Genomic DNA, 15,062 nt, shown 5'->3' with positions numbered 1-15,062 from the left:
GAGGCCATTGGCCATGAAGGCCCTCTGGCTTAGATACTTGGCCAAGTTTTGAGGGCCCTGAAGCCCTCCCACAGAAGCATGGAGCTAGGACAGTGAAAGCTAAGCCTCCGAACTCATCACTTACTTGGGGGTTGGACTTAATTAGCTGGTGTTGGATGGGCAGGGAGAGCGCTAGGTCAGGAGAAAGTTACCTTGGTGGTCCTCTAGTGACAGGAGTGTAGGATTGTGTGCTGGGTCCCAGGGCAACTGGTTGGACCCACATAAGTGGGGATTTGCTAAATCCACCAGGAAACCTGTCCCAGGCTTCACACCAAATGAAAGGATAAGAGCCATATTTCCCAGGAGAGGGAGCACATGGCACACATGAGGTAGGTGCTTGCTCGAGTAGGTCTGGGTGGAGAGAGGGAATGGCCAGCTGTACAGTGGGAATTCCTGGGCAAGGAGGAGCTCAGGTATGGGTGGAGCTGAGGACCAAAGGTGGGCATAATGCTAACAGATATGAGGGACTGAGGAAGAGAGATTGTTAATGTACATAAACACCCAGAAGTCAGACAGAGAGAGACAAACACAGACAGCAGGATAGAGTGGAGGTAGGGCAGACTGAGACAGAACAGACACTAGTATATGTGTGTTTAAACCCATATTGTGTTTTGGACAGTGGGAGGGAGAGACTGAAACCTATTAAGCCTGGGGAAGGGGTACAGGTTAGATAGGCAAATGAGATTTTATTTCTTGGCAATTTTAGACACATATGGTGGTGTAAAACTTGCCTTTAAACAAAAAAACAAAGGGCTGGGAAGGTAGCTCAGTGGTAAAGCACTTGCCTTGCATGCCTGAGGCCCTGGGTTCGATTCCTCAGCACCACATAAGCAAAAAGAAAAAAGCCGGAAGTGGCACTGTGGCTGAAGTGGTAGAGCGCTAGCCTTGAGCTGAAGAGCTGAGGGACAGCGCCCAGGCCCAGAGTTCAGGCCCAACAACCGGACCCAAAAATAAATAAAATAAAAAACCAGCATAACTGGGGGTGGGGGGCAGTCCCCATCTGTCTTATATCTTAGTACCACATGATCAGAAGTCCCACGAAAAGATGACCTGTGATCCAGAGCACCAAAGAGCTTTGGCCTTACTAGTCCACGGTAGTGCTTCTGCCTAAAAAACAGGAGCTATCACAAGCTTCAGGGCTCTGCCTGAGTGACTGTCATCCTATCTGAACACAAGACCTCAGCTGGAATGTAGGACAGCACTGAGGCCTTGTGTGAGCCTGTCCTCTGGCAAATGGCTGGCCCACTGGTTGACCAATCTACCAATACCCATCCTTGTTCTGGATATCAGATGGTAAGAACTGATTCCTTGTGCTAGAATGTCTCCCAGGAGAGGATCAAGGTTCAGGGACTTAGCTCTCACCAGTGGTCTCTGCTGCAACTGTGAGTCAGTGGCCAATGATGCATGCTGAGAGTTCTAAGGAGTCAGAATTGGTTCAGGTCGGAAGACAACAGGGTTGTCCCCAAGCAGTTGTCCATTCTGTCCATCTTTCCTCTTTGAGACCTGGCCAAAGGTAGAGATAGGTAAAGGGTAGGCTGAAGCTCTCAGTGGGGTAGGATGCTGGAGAGAAAGCCTGTCCCTTTTACTAAGGCAGTCACATAAAGGACCTTTCAGAGTCCCAGGCCTGCTGGGCAGATGGCTAACCTGGTGCCCATTCTGGCTGTACTTCTCTGAGATCTGCCCAAAGGCAGGTAAAGGGTAGGTTAGAGACCTGGGTGGGATGGGACACCTACAGGGGAAGCTGCTCCCATTTTGTGCCTAAGGCAATTGGAAAGAATACTCTCCAGAGATCCGTAAAGAAGACCCTCCAGAGTCCCAGACAGAGTCAAGGTACATCCTTTGGTTCTGTGCACCCAGCAAGTGTCCAGTAGGTGAACAGACATTTTGGAGTTCTAGTGGGAAAGTATGTCAAATGGCACAGGGAGTGCAGCAGGGGAAGGCAGGCTGCCATTTCTGGTACGACACTGCCATCAAGTGGATTCTGAAATGGAATACACCAATACTTACCCGAGCTCTTCCTAAAACTGGAAGGGATGTGCATGTGCAGGGGAAAATCAGGGATACACAGAACACATCGGGGAGCCCCAGGAAGGGCTCCAGTTCCTGGTAAGCACGTGAGGAACCCTTGGCACAACTGAAAGGGAATCCACCAGCACTTCCGCCAAGAGTTCTTAAAACTGGAGAGGGCTCCCAAGCGCATGGGACCCCCGGAGACCGGCAGGACAAAGGAGGGTACTCCTGGAGGCAAGCAGGGGGAAAGAAAGCCCAGGCAGTCTGCTAGAGTAGCTCCCAGCAGGAACAAGGGCTCTGTGGTCAGGTGGCAGCCATGTCTGGGAAAGATTGTGGGCATCTACGGAAGCCTGTGTGTCGGGTTCCTCAGCCGCTTGGACAGTCTTATTTTTTCTCCCTAGATATCTTCCTCCCTTTCTCTAATTGTGCCTAATGAACGCAAAAAGAATCCTACAAGGTCCAGGGTCAAGCGTGGGTTTTTTGTACCTAGGCTGTGTAATCCTGAGCCTAAATGGAAGAGCAGTCCGACTGGAAAAGATTGGCGTTTTTTGCTCCACAAACGGCGGAGGGAGCATATCGGAGGGAAGGACAGGCTGGCATTCCCAGTACAACACTGCCATCAAGCGGATTCTGAAACAGAATCCACCAGCACTTCCACAAGCGTTCTTAGAACTAGAGGGGTGCGCATGCGCACAGGGACAGTTGGGGGACCAGCAAGACAAAGGAGAGTACTCCTGGAGGCAAGCATGTGGAGAGCCTTTAGTGGAGATGACTTGTCACTTACTGGGCCATGGAAGAGTGAGAGTTAAGAGACAAGCGCAGAAGGCCTAATATGGTGGCTGCAATGGGGGCACGGGAAGCACAGGCTCTGTGGTCAGGTGGTGGCCATTCTGGGAGGAATTGCAAGCAGTGTCTGCAGAGCCCTCAGCATCACGGTGTTTGGGGTGCACCAGGCAGATGCCAAGCCAGTTCTTGGAAACAGGAGGGTCCTTGTTGCACAGAGCTTTCCTTTCAGTAACTCAAGATGGTCTTGGCATCCCTGAGCATTGGCCTATTCCTGGCTGTCTAGGTATCTTTCTGGCATCCCATCCAAGATACCACTTTTTCTTTTTTTTCTTCCTTTTTCTTTTTACATCTTTTTTTTTTTTTTGGCCTTGGTGCTTGAACTCAGACCTGGGCAGTGTTCTTGAGCTTTTCTACTCAATGATAGTGTTCTGCCACCTTGAGCTCCACTTCCACTTTTCTGGTAGTTAATTGGAGATAAGAGTCTCAGGGACTTTCCTGCCCAGGCTAGCATCAAACTACACTCCTCAGAAGTTAGCCTCCTGAGTCACTAGGATTACAGGAGTGAGCTACCAAGGCCTGGCTTCTTCCTTTGTTTTCTTGGACAACAGTACTTGGAATGCAGCTCACAAAGGCCGTAGGCATGCTGGGAACTCGCTGGAAGTCACCCTGGCCAGTGGAAATCACTTGTGGCCTTCTCTGTGTCCTCTATGTACTGGAGATCCTGGCTATTTTTCTGGCCAGACAGATGCATGAATAATCTAGGAAGAGCTCTCCTAACTTTTAAGCCTTCTGTAGATGTATGCCACCTTTGTGGAAGAGAAGACCCCTGAATCTCCTGCTCTGCCATCTCTCCTGGTTCTCCTGTGTTCAGCATATGCCAGGCCTACCTCTAACCTCACCCTACTATCTATATCCCCACTCTCAGCAATGGCAAGTCAGAGGCAACTGTGTTTGGAGACTTGTCCTGTCTGCGACCACTCCCCTAGGATGTAGTGAGAGCAACATTGAGCCACCATAGGGAGTGACCACTGCACAGGTGCCACCAACTTATTGCCAGAGGCAGTACTCAGCTGGATGGTGAGTTGGTTGTTTCTTATAGGTCTCACCAAGTGCACCCAAGACTAGGAATATCTCTAGGTCACCTCTTGGAGCCCTTTCCTAGTGAGAACATTCTTACCATGCTGAGGATGGGATGGGAATTGCCAGATCAAGGACCTCAGGTGGTGAGACCAGGTGCCAGCAAGCAGCTTCTTGTGCCCTGCACCCTGTGCTCAAATCAGGTTGGTGGGTGGGGGCAAAAGTGTCAAAGTTAAATAGAAAACCTGTACCTGCGGTGTAACTGTTTATCAGAGGAGACTCCCTGGTCTTTGGCCCATTGCAGGATGAACTAAATTAGGTCACCTGAAGGCTTAGGATGAATAGGGAGGCAGGGACACAATAGCTGTGTCCCTACTTATCCAGGTTATTGCTGGTATTGGGACTGTGTTCACTCCTTGTCAGGAAATGTCTTTTAGTATGCTAGGAATTCTCCCATTCACTCTGTCACATAGTTTGATGAAGAAAGCAAGGGGTTCTTAACGACCTTAGGCATGAAGAACATGTATATCTACATAAATACTCAGTAGCCAAAGAAAGAGACTGCAGGACAGAAAATTGGAGAAGTGGGAGGAGAGGGAGAGAGAGAGACAGAGAATGTGTACAGGCATGTGCATTTTGAATTGTTGAAAAAAGACACATTGAGCTTAATGGGTCCTGTGAAAGAGATGCAGGGTGGACAAACAAGATTACTTAAACAGAATCCCCAAGTTACTTAAACAGAATCCCCAAGTGTGACAACTTGATGCTAGGGTGGGGCAGCAGTTGCTGAGAGGGTACTGTGGTTCTTGTTTGACTCTGGGTTGTCTACAGAACTGAGGCCCTCACAACATACATGCTTTTAAAGCATTAACATGGGGATGCTCCCATCTGTCATGTGTCCCAGCACCCAAAAATGGCCACCATTGTCCATGTCCACCTGACCTTAGGTCACATGGAATAATATTCTGTACACCAGAGCACCCAAAGGCTATAGCTTTGCCTATCTACAACTGTCACTGGCCTACAACACATAAATTATCACAAGCATCCAAGACTGCCTGATTTTCACCCTATCTTATCCAAGACTTCAGCTGATCTTGGAAAATACTGAGCCTGCCTAGGTCTCTCCTCTGACATCTGGCTTTCTAGGTGACCTACCTTTGCCTGCTAAGCCTTGTAACTCAATTTCTTTCAAGTAGGGAGGGGTGACTGCACATATTAGTGCTGTTCCCTGCAGAGGGAAGCAGGGTTGAGGCACTGCAGTTTTAGGCCATTTTGATCTGTCACTGCTGGCCTGTGTGCCAGTGGCCATGATGCATGCTAAGAGTCCTATGAGAAGGCCCATCAGAATAGGTCCAGGTGGGCAGGGTTTTCCCTGACCTCTGCCTGAGGGCAGAGCCAAGAAAAGCATATGGTAGAGCCGTGAGTGGGCTGGGATTTCTGGAGGGGAGCCTTTCCCCTTTTGTGTCTAACATGGACATTTAGAGGACCCTCCCAAGTCCCAGGGCAGAGCCCAAATCCATGGTTTAGTTTTGTGTTCCAGTGCAGTAAAGGCCAGAGCCCAAGCTGGTGAGCAGCCATTTTGTACCTCTAGTGGAAAGGTTGGCAGTTTTTTGCTCTGCAAAAGGCAGAGGGAGTGCAGCAGGGCGAAGGCAAGCGGGTATTAGTGGTACAACACTGCCATCAAGCGGATTCTGAAACAGAATCTACCAGCACTTCCGGGAGTGCTCAGCGCTGGAAGATAGGTGCATGAGCACAGGGGAATCTGAACAGTCAGTACAAATGAGTGTAGCCCTGGAGGAGTAGTCTGGGGTCCTGGAAGGCGTGTAGGGAGCTCTTGGCTAAGCATACCTGTGTCTGACTGGACCAAGGAAGCATCAAAGGCAGGAGATAAGCCCAGGTAGCCAGCTAGGTCAGTTAACAGGGCACAGGATGCATAGTGTTTGTGGTCAGTGGCAGCCATGTCTGGGAGGAATTCTGGGCAGTGTCTGCAGAGTCCTGAGCCTCTCAGCCTCTGCGACCACCTGAACAATCAGCCTCCATCTCTTTTTTCTCTGTGGAATCTGGCAGATGGGAACCAAGATAGTATACCTGAACCAAGGAGAGTCCCTGGACAAAGGAGGAGCCTTGCTCAACACAGTCCATCCCTTCCAGGAACCCATGACTGGATTGTTGTTCCTGATTAGTGGTATATCAATCATTAGTTACCTCGAATTAACCACAAAAAAACAACTGGAGCTGCAAGTCAGGTAGTAGATTGCTACCCTTGAGCAAATATTAGCTCAGGGACAGTGCCCAGGCCATGAGTTCAAGCTCCAGGATTAGGATATATGTACACACACACATACACACACACACACACACACACACACACACACACACACACACACACACACACACACACACACACACACACACACACACCATAAGTGGATAAGTGGAGTTTGCTTAGGATCTTCAAGTTTCCTCCCAAGACAGGAGATGGAAGCCAACTGTCCAGGCGATTGGGAAGCCTGAAGTGCTGAGGGCTCAGCAGACACTGACCACAATCCCCTCCAGACATTGCTTCCATCTGAGCACAGCACCTGTGGTTCCTGTGTCCAATCAGCCACCATAGGTGGCCTCCTGTGCTTGTCTCCTGCTCCTGAGGTTTCCTCAGCTCAGTGGCACACAGGTTGGCATGCAGAAGGGCTCCCCATGCACCCAAGACCCCAGACCCCTCCTGGAGCTCTCTCCTTTTTACTGTGGCCAGATGTCTCTGAGCGCATGCACCCATTCCAGTTCTAATAGCATTCGCCTAAGTGCTGGTGGATTTCGTTTCAGAATCCGCTTGATGGCAGTGTTGTATCATGATTGCCAGCCAGCCTTTTACCAGCTGTGCTCCCTCCACCCTTTACAAAGAATGCCAATGTTTTCCACTAGGGTTACAAAATGGCTGCTCATGCACTTTGGCTCTGGGCTGCACAGCTAGGGCTCACAGAACTTAAATCCTGGAGAGTCATCTTTCTCTGGGTATTTGGAACAAGAAGGGCGAGGAATGTGGGGGATGGGGTAGAAAGGAAAAGGGGGAAAAATGATGTCCCAGATAGAATGCAGGAGCAACACCCAAGCAGCAGAAATATGCCTGCAGGTAGTCAGAAGGGGCCCCAGTGAGTCAAGGGCACCAGGTGGTTCCTATCTGACAGTTTCCTCAGAAGAAAGGAAGATGGAGACCAACTGTCCATGTGGAGGCAGAGCCCTAAGATGCTGATGGCTCTGCAGACATTGCTTGCAATCCCTCCCTGTGCTGTCAGCCACCATGGCTGGTGGCCTGGGCTTCTTTTCTGCCTGTGAGCCTTGCACAGACCAGGCAAACAACTGTTGGTTGGGCCAAGGATAACCCTCTATGAGCCCCAGACTCTGCAAGGGCACCCTCCTTTGTCTTGCCTGTCCTGAGTCTCAAGTGCATATGCACAACCCTCTCACTTCTAAGAGAGCTGGTAGAAATGCTGCTGGATTCAGTTTCCACTTGATGTCATCCACTTGGTGTCAGTGTTGTACCAGAAGCCACATCCTGCCAGTCCCCTACTGCCCTCCCTCTGCCAAAAAAACGCCAACCTTTTCCACTAAGACTACAAAATAGCTGCTCATTCACTTGGCGTTGGTCTGCACAGCCTGGAAGTACCAGAACCCACTCAGGGACTTAGGCTCTGTTCTGGAGGGTTTTTTCTGCTTGCTTTAGGCATAAGACACCCCACCCCACCAGGGGCTCTAATTTATCCTTTCTCTAGCTCTGCCCTTGGGCAGAGATCAGAAAAGAGTTAGACAGTGTACACTGGTTTTTGCCAACCCTGCTGTCTGCCCACCTGGACCAATTCTGACTAAGGCCTTCTCTCAGGACTCTTGCAGTGCATCATGAACACTGGCTCTGGGTCCAGCAGAGACCACCGCCGGGTATCCAGAAACTTCTGTGCCTTCACTTCTTCACTTTGAAAAAATCAAATAAGTAGTCCAATCACATGCATTCACCCACACTGAACTTCCCTGTATTTGGTGTAGAAAGGATAGGTATGTCTGGCAAGTGGGCAGGTAGATGATGCCACAAGGCAGGCACCCCTCTCCCCAGCCCTCCTGATACTGGGCCTTGTTTTAGTGTATTGCTTCCCATCTCTTAACAAGTCTTAGAGCAGGTTAAGTGCAGACACTTGGATACTTAGGCCACCTATTTAGTGTTGGGTAACACGATAGTTGGGAGGAACCACAATTCATCTGCACATACAAGCTTCTGAAGCCTGGTTGTGGAGACAAAACAAGTAGCACAGGGCTCCGTAGCTGCTGTTGCCTTGCAAAAGATGGTTTTAAACCTCCAGATGATATTTATTTGTGGTTGTTTTTTTGTTTGTTTGTTTAACCATTTCTTTTAATAATGGGGCTTGGGATCTGCCTGCTGTTATAGCATGGTCACAGAATAGCTAACTAAGGCTTTGTGCTGCATCACCAAGGGAACTAGAAAAAAGTCCGGTTCTCCAGATCATTGTGGATGGAAAACCAAGCCCAGGCACCACTAGTAAAGGACACCAGCCATTCATGTGTCCTGGAAGAGATGAGGCTGTATTCAGCAGGGACCCACCTGGGTCCAATCTTCCAGTTTCTGCAGAAGAAAGGGGGATGAAAACCAACTATGTACATAGTCACAGAGACTGGAAATGTGCAGGGCTCTGCAGACCCTGCCTGCAATCCCTCTCAGACATAGCCACTACCTGACTACAGAACCTGTGCACATCTATCCTAGCAGGCAACCTGAGATTGTCTCCTGCCTCTGAGGCTTCCTCAGCCTAAGGGGACACACACTGACTCTGCCATGGGTTCCTGACATGCCTAGCCTCCTCCAGAGGTATCCTCTTTTGTGCTATCAGAATCCCTTACACACACACACACACACACACACACACACACACACACACACACACACACACACGCCTCTTGCAGTTATATGGAATCCAAGCAGAGACTTTTGATCTCCCCTTGAGGGTCCTTTTTCTTCCTGCCTTAGGCAAAAGAGGGGAATGGATGCCCTTCCAGGTTTCCCATCCCACTGGGGATTATAACCTACTCTTTTTCTGGCACAATCTTTTCTAACAGATAAGGAAGGAAGAATGGGTAAAATGGGCACCCGGTTGGTCCAACCCCTGCAGTCTGTCTACCTGAACCGAGCTGGGCACCTCAGCACTCTTAGCATGTATCATGGCCACTGCCTTGGGGTTGTAGCAGAGGCCATCAGTAAGACCTCAGTGTGGCCTGAAGCTGCAGTACCTGAAACCTGCTTCTGTCTCCAGGGAGAATGCCTAATATCCTCAATCACCCTTCTTAACAGAAATCCACATACAAGGCTGCATAGGGATAGATAGGTCACCCAGATGGAGAGCTAGATGTCAGAGGACAGGCTCATGCTGGCCTTGGCTACCTCATCAATGTCCCAAACTCAGCTGAGGTCATGGATAAGGTAGGGTTAAAATAAGACACAGTCCTGGATACTTGTGACCTCTTACGTGTTGTAAGAGGCAAGGCTGTACATAGCCTTTTGGTGCTCCAGTGCACAGAATATTGTTCTGTGTGACCTAAGGTCAGGTGGACATCGACAATGGTGGCCATCTTTTGTGCTCTATATAGTTGTTGTTTTTTTTCTTTTGTTGGTCGTGGGGCTTGAACTCTGGGCCTGGGCACTGTCCCTCAGCTCTTCAACTCAAGGCAAGCGCTCTACCACTTGAGCTACAGCGCCACTTCCTTATAGTTTTTCTTTTTCTTTTTTTTTTTTTGTCGGTCATGGGGCTTGAACTCTGGGCCTGGGCATTGTCCCTCAGCTCTTGAACTCAAGGCGAGCGCTCTACCACTTGAGCTACAGCACCACTGGTGGCCATCTTTTGATGCTAAGACGTATGACAGATTGGAGGATCCCCAAGTTCATACTATTCAAGAAAACATGCTGTGAGGGCCTCCATTCTGGAGACAGCCCAGCTTCAAAACTAGAACCCCAGTACCCACAGTTACTGCAGCCTCTTCCTAGCACCAAATCTTCACCCTTGGGGATTCTATTTGGGACTGCCCAGAATAAGAACCTCATTTACCTGTCTACCCTGCACCCCCCCCCCTTCCACAGGGTCCATTGGGCTCAGTGTGTCTTCCTTCAAAACACGTGTGTATAACACACACACACACACACACACACACACACACACACACACACACACCTTCCTTCTCTTTCACTATGTGTGTCTGTTTACTGGGTGTGTCTCTTGGTTTGGGTCCTGCTTCTCTCTCTCTCTCTCTCTCTCTTCCCCCCCCCTCTCTATCTTTGTCTGGCTCCAGGGTATTTATGCTGATTACCATTTGCTTATGCAGATTTCCATTCCCTCACTCTTCAAGAACCTCTTATAACTTGCCTGGTTCCTATTTCCTCAGGCCCTTAATAACCCCTTGCCTACTCCCTCAATGGACAGGGGAGAGGGAAGGCTAGGGAGAATTCCTCACAGACTGAAATGTATTTCCTCAAAAGGACCAAACATTGTCCCAATACCAGCAAGAAGTAGGTATACAACTATTATGTCCCTGACTCCCTCTTCACCCCAGGCCTTCTAGTGACGTAATGTTCAACCTGCATTGGGCCAAAGACCAGGTTTGGCCTCTGATAGATGCAGGTTTACTACTGAACTTTGAAACTTCGCCATGCACCAATTCCCATCCACCAACCTGAGCTGAGCACAGGATGCAAGGCACAGGAAAGGTCCATGACCTGGCGCTTCCTATCATATCATCAGGCCCAATAAAGATGTTCTCCCTAGGATGGGGCTCCAGGAGGCCACTTCCTAGATACTCTTAAGTCTTCAGAGGCCTACAAGAAAGAACCATGTAACTATCTAGCTGAAACCCTGAGTGTACTGCCTCAGGCATTCAGTTGGTGACACCTGTGCAGGGCCACTCACTAAGGTGACTCAATGTTGCTCTCATCATATCATGGACAAGGCATTCCAGAAGGGACAAGTCTCTAAATGCAGTTACCTGAACTGCCATTGCTAAGAGTGGGGATGTGGGTGGTAGAGTGAGATGAAAGGTATGTCTAGCATATTCTGAGCACAGGAGAACCAGGAGAGATAACAAAACAATAGTCTGGAAACTGCAGGGGCCCTTCTCTTCCACACAAGGGCCATGCATCTACACAAGGCTTAAAAGTCAGGAGAACCATTTCGTCCTGGACTCTACTTCTGCAATCTACCTGGCCAGAGACAGGGCCAGGATCCTCAGTACACAGAGGACACATACAGAATGGTACAAGTTACTTCCATGGGACTCGAGTTGCTGCCCAGTACTAGATCCCATTCCTTGCATGCCTAAGGCCTTTTTGCAGCTGTATGCCACTGCTCAGGTGTGCCAGTCATTGGTCCCTGAAAGGATAGGAGCTTTGTGCAGCAGGAACCCTCCTGGGTCCAAGGACACACTTGGTTGCGATATGCTTGTTACCCACAAGAAAGAAGGGTGAAGGTCAATAGTTTTGGTGAACACAAAGCCCCAAGATGCTGAGGCTCTACAGACACTGTCAGCCATTCCTCCCAGACATGGCAGCCACCTGACCACAGAGCCTGGATTTCTTGTTCCCGCTGCCAGCCACCATGGCTGGCCTCCTGGGGTTGTCTCCTGCCTATGATCCTCCACATCCCAGTAGGACACAAGTTGTCTCTGCCAAGGACCCTCTCACCCCAAGCTTCCTAAAGCCACAGACCCTCCAAGCGATCCTCCTTTGTCTTGTATCTCTGGAGTCTCTGTGCACATGTGCGCCCTTCCAGTTCTAAGAGTGCACCAGGAAGTGTTGGTAGATTCTGAAAACTAAATCTGCTTGATGGCAGTGTTGTACCAGTAGTGCCAACCTGCCCTTCCCCTGTGGCACTCCCTCCACCCTTTGTGAGGCAAAAAATGCCAACGTTTTCCACCAGGACTGTAAAATGGCTTTTCTAGGCTGCACAGCCCGTGCAAAGAACCCAGTCAGGGACCTGGGCTCTGCCTTGCAGGCCACGGACACTGAAGGGCCTTCTTTAGGCCTGCCTTGGACACAAGATGGGAACAGCTCCCCTGTAGTCATCCCACCTCACCCAGAGCTTTAATTTGTCCTTTTCCTGTCTCTGCCTTTGGGCAGAAGCCTGAGAGGAAGGATGGAAAGAATGGGTACTGATTTGGAGCCACCCTGCTATCTCCTCACCTGGACAAATTCTGTCAGGACTTTTAACATGCAACATAGTCACTGGCTCAGAGTTACAGGAAAGGCTACCAGTGAGAGCTCAATGTGACCTGAAAACAGCCCTATCAAATGCAGTCAGAGCTCCCTTCAGAAAATCTAAGTATAAGGCTGGGCAGGTGTACGTTGGTCAATCAGAAGGGCAGCCGTATACCAGAGGACAGGCTCATAGCTGGCCTTGATTCAACACTGTCCATAGTCCTAGCTGAAGTCTTGGGGAAAGATGGGATGAAAATCACGCAAAGTTCCAGATGCTTATGAGACTCAGTGCTGTAGGATGGAGCCAGATGTTGGACAGGCAAGGCCAAAGCCCTTTGGTGCTTTTGCCCACAGATCATGGCTGGTTGTGACAAATGATCAGGTAGGCTGGTATAATCCTGGCCACCTTCCTGGTGCTGAAACACATGACAGATGGGAGGATTCCCAAGTTATGCTGTAAAAGCAGACAAGCTGTGAAGGCCTCAGCTCTGGAGATAATACTAAGTCTAAACAAGAAACACAGTATAAAGCTGGGCACTGGTGGCTCATGCCTGTGATCCTAGCTACTCATGAGGCTGAGATTGAGGATCGTGGTTCAAAGCCAGCCCAGGCAGGAAAGTCCGTGAGATTCTTATCTCCAATTAACCACCAGAAAACCGGAAGTGGTACTGTGGCTCAAGTGGCAGAGTGCTTGCCTTGAGCTGACTTCCAAAAAAGAAAAAAGAAATATAAAATGCCATGAGCCACTCCTGAACTACTGCAGCCAGATTTGGACTCCTAAATGTCTGTTCAGGCTTGCCCCCAAAACAAAACTTCATTTGTGTGTACACTCTGCATACATATCCCAGGCTGCTCAGGCCTCAAGAGTATCTTCCTCCAACTGTCCAAAATAGACATGGGTACACACATACACTACCTCCTTATTTCTTTCTTTGCCTTGTCTGTGTCTGTCTGTTTCTTGGTTCTGCTTGGTGTGTGTCTCTGTCTCTCTTCTAAGTGTTTAATGTCAATTTCCATTTCTCTTGCTCATCCCCTTACAACCCTGCATAATATATTTTTATTCTCAGCAAAAGCCCCTTGAAAACTCACTACAAACTAAGACACAGGCAAGGGAAGGCTATGGGAGAAATCCTAATAGACTGAGAGGCATTTCTCCAGAATGTGTTAACACAGGTACAATGTCTGACAGAACCAGAAAAACAGAGCCACAACTATTGCACTATGCCTCTACCTCCCTCCCCAACCCTAGTCCTTCAACTGACCTAGAGGTCAACCTGGGTTGGGCCAAATATCCAGAGGCTCCACTGACAAAAAGCAATAGTGCAGGGCTGGAAATGTGGCTCAGTGGTAGAGTGCTTGCCTAGCATGCATGAGGCCCTAGGGTCAATTCCTCAGTACTACATAAACAGAAAAAGCCAGAAGTGGCACTGTGGCTAAGTGGTAGAGTGCTAGCCTTGAGCAGAAGAAGCTCAGGGACAGTGCCCAGGCCCTAAGTTCAAGCCCCAGGACTGGCCAAAAAAAAAACAGAACAAAAGACAACTATGGTGTAAAAGGATTTCCACTACTGGACTTTCAAATTTTGGCCCCCACACAACCACCTGAGCTTAGCCCAAGTTGATGGACACAAGAGGCTGCCTGTTAGCCATTAGTTTGACCACCTTAGTTCTGTGACGTGGAGCTTCCTGGACAATCCTTGTGCATACAAAGAATGTTCTTCCTAGGTGAGGGCCCAAGGATGTCGTGTCATAGATATTCCGAGTTTGGCAGTACATGTTAAAGCCTACAAAGAATAAACACCTAACCCTTTAGCTCAAACCCTGAGTGCACTGACCCAGATGATCAGTTGGTGGCACCTAAGGTAGCTCAATGTTCCCAAACCGTATTCCCAGCATGCCTAAGGCCTTTGTGCAGCTACATTCCAAGTACTGGTCTAGTCATGGGTTCCTGAAAGGATAGCTGTGTGCAGCAGGGATCCACTTGGTTACAATATGCCTGTTACACTTAAGAAAGGGGCATGAAGACCAACTTTCCCCATAAATGCAAATCCTTAAGATGTTGTGGTCTGTGCAGACACTGTCAGCAACTCCACACAGACATGGCGGCCACCTATACTGAGCCCCATCTTTTTGTGCCCGTGGGCCAGTCACCATGGCTGCCCTCTTGGGGTTATCTCTGATTTTTCTGTTTCCTAGTAGGACACAGGTCATCTCTACCAACGGCTCACCCACAAGCTTCCTGGACCCTCCAAAGGCACCCTTTGTCCTGCGGGTTCAGAGTCTCCAGGGCACATGAGTATCCCTTCCAGTTCTGAGAGGCCACCAGAAAGTGCTGGTGGATTCCATTTCAGAATCCGCTTGATGGCAGTTTTGTGCCAGGAATGCCAGCCTATCCTCCTGTTGTACTTCCTTTACCCTCTGCAGAGCAAAAAAAAGTACTGACCTTTTCCATTAGGATTTCAAAATGGCTGTTGACGCCCTTGGGTTCTGGGCTACAGGTCACAGTAACATAGCACCCAGCCAGGCCATGGACCCTTGCAGTCTTTTTTCCTACATCAGACACAAGAAAGGAAAGTGAGGGAGGTACGGTGGGAGGGAGCAAAAAAAAAAAAACAATTTAAAAAAAGAATTGGGCGGCTGAAGAACCCGAGACACAGGGTTCCGCAGATGCTGCCCTCAATCCCTTCCTGACATGGCAGCCACCTCAACACAGAGCCAGGGCTTCCTGTTCCTGCTCGGAGACACCCTAGCTGGCAGCCTGGTCTTTCTTCCCACCTTGACCCTTTAAAGACCAGGCAGACACGGGTCAGCTGTGCCAAGGGATCTCCATGCGCTTCCCAGGACCCCAAAACCCTCCAGGGCGCCGGTATCTGTCCAGTGGGTCTCTGAGTTCCCTGTGCGCATGTGCGGCC

The 15,062-nt window shown here is 49.5% G+C and overlaps 1 long non-coding RNA gene across 1 annotated transcript in view; it reads right to left on the bottom strand.

The window, feature by feature from the left end:
* LOC106000671 overlaps positions 1 to 15,062 on the bottom strand; it is a 40,961-nt gene that overhangs the window by 13,698 nt on the left and 12,201 nt on the right. The window contains exon 2 of the long non-coding RNA XR_001175802.1: positions 1,402 to 1,542. This is a non-coding gene — a long non-coding RNA (uncharacterized LOC106000671). The remainder of the gene's footprint in view (positions 1 to 1,401; positions 1,543 to 15,062) is intronic.

Source organism: Dipodomys ordii, unplaced genomic scaffold (assembly GCF_000151885.1).
Source record: "Dipodomys ordii isolate 6190 unplaced genomic scaffold, Dord_2.0 Scaffold233, whole genome shotgun sequence".
NCBI lineage: Eukaryota > Metazoa > Chordata > Mammalia > Rodentia > Heteromyidae > Dipodomys > Dipodomys ordii.
Note: the sequence above shows the minus strand (reverse complement) of the source record. Positions and strands in the feature narration are given on the sequence as shown.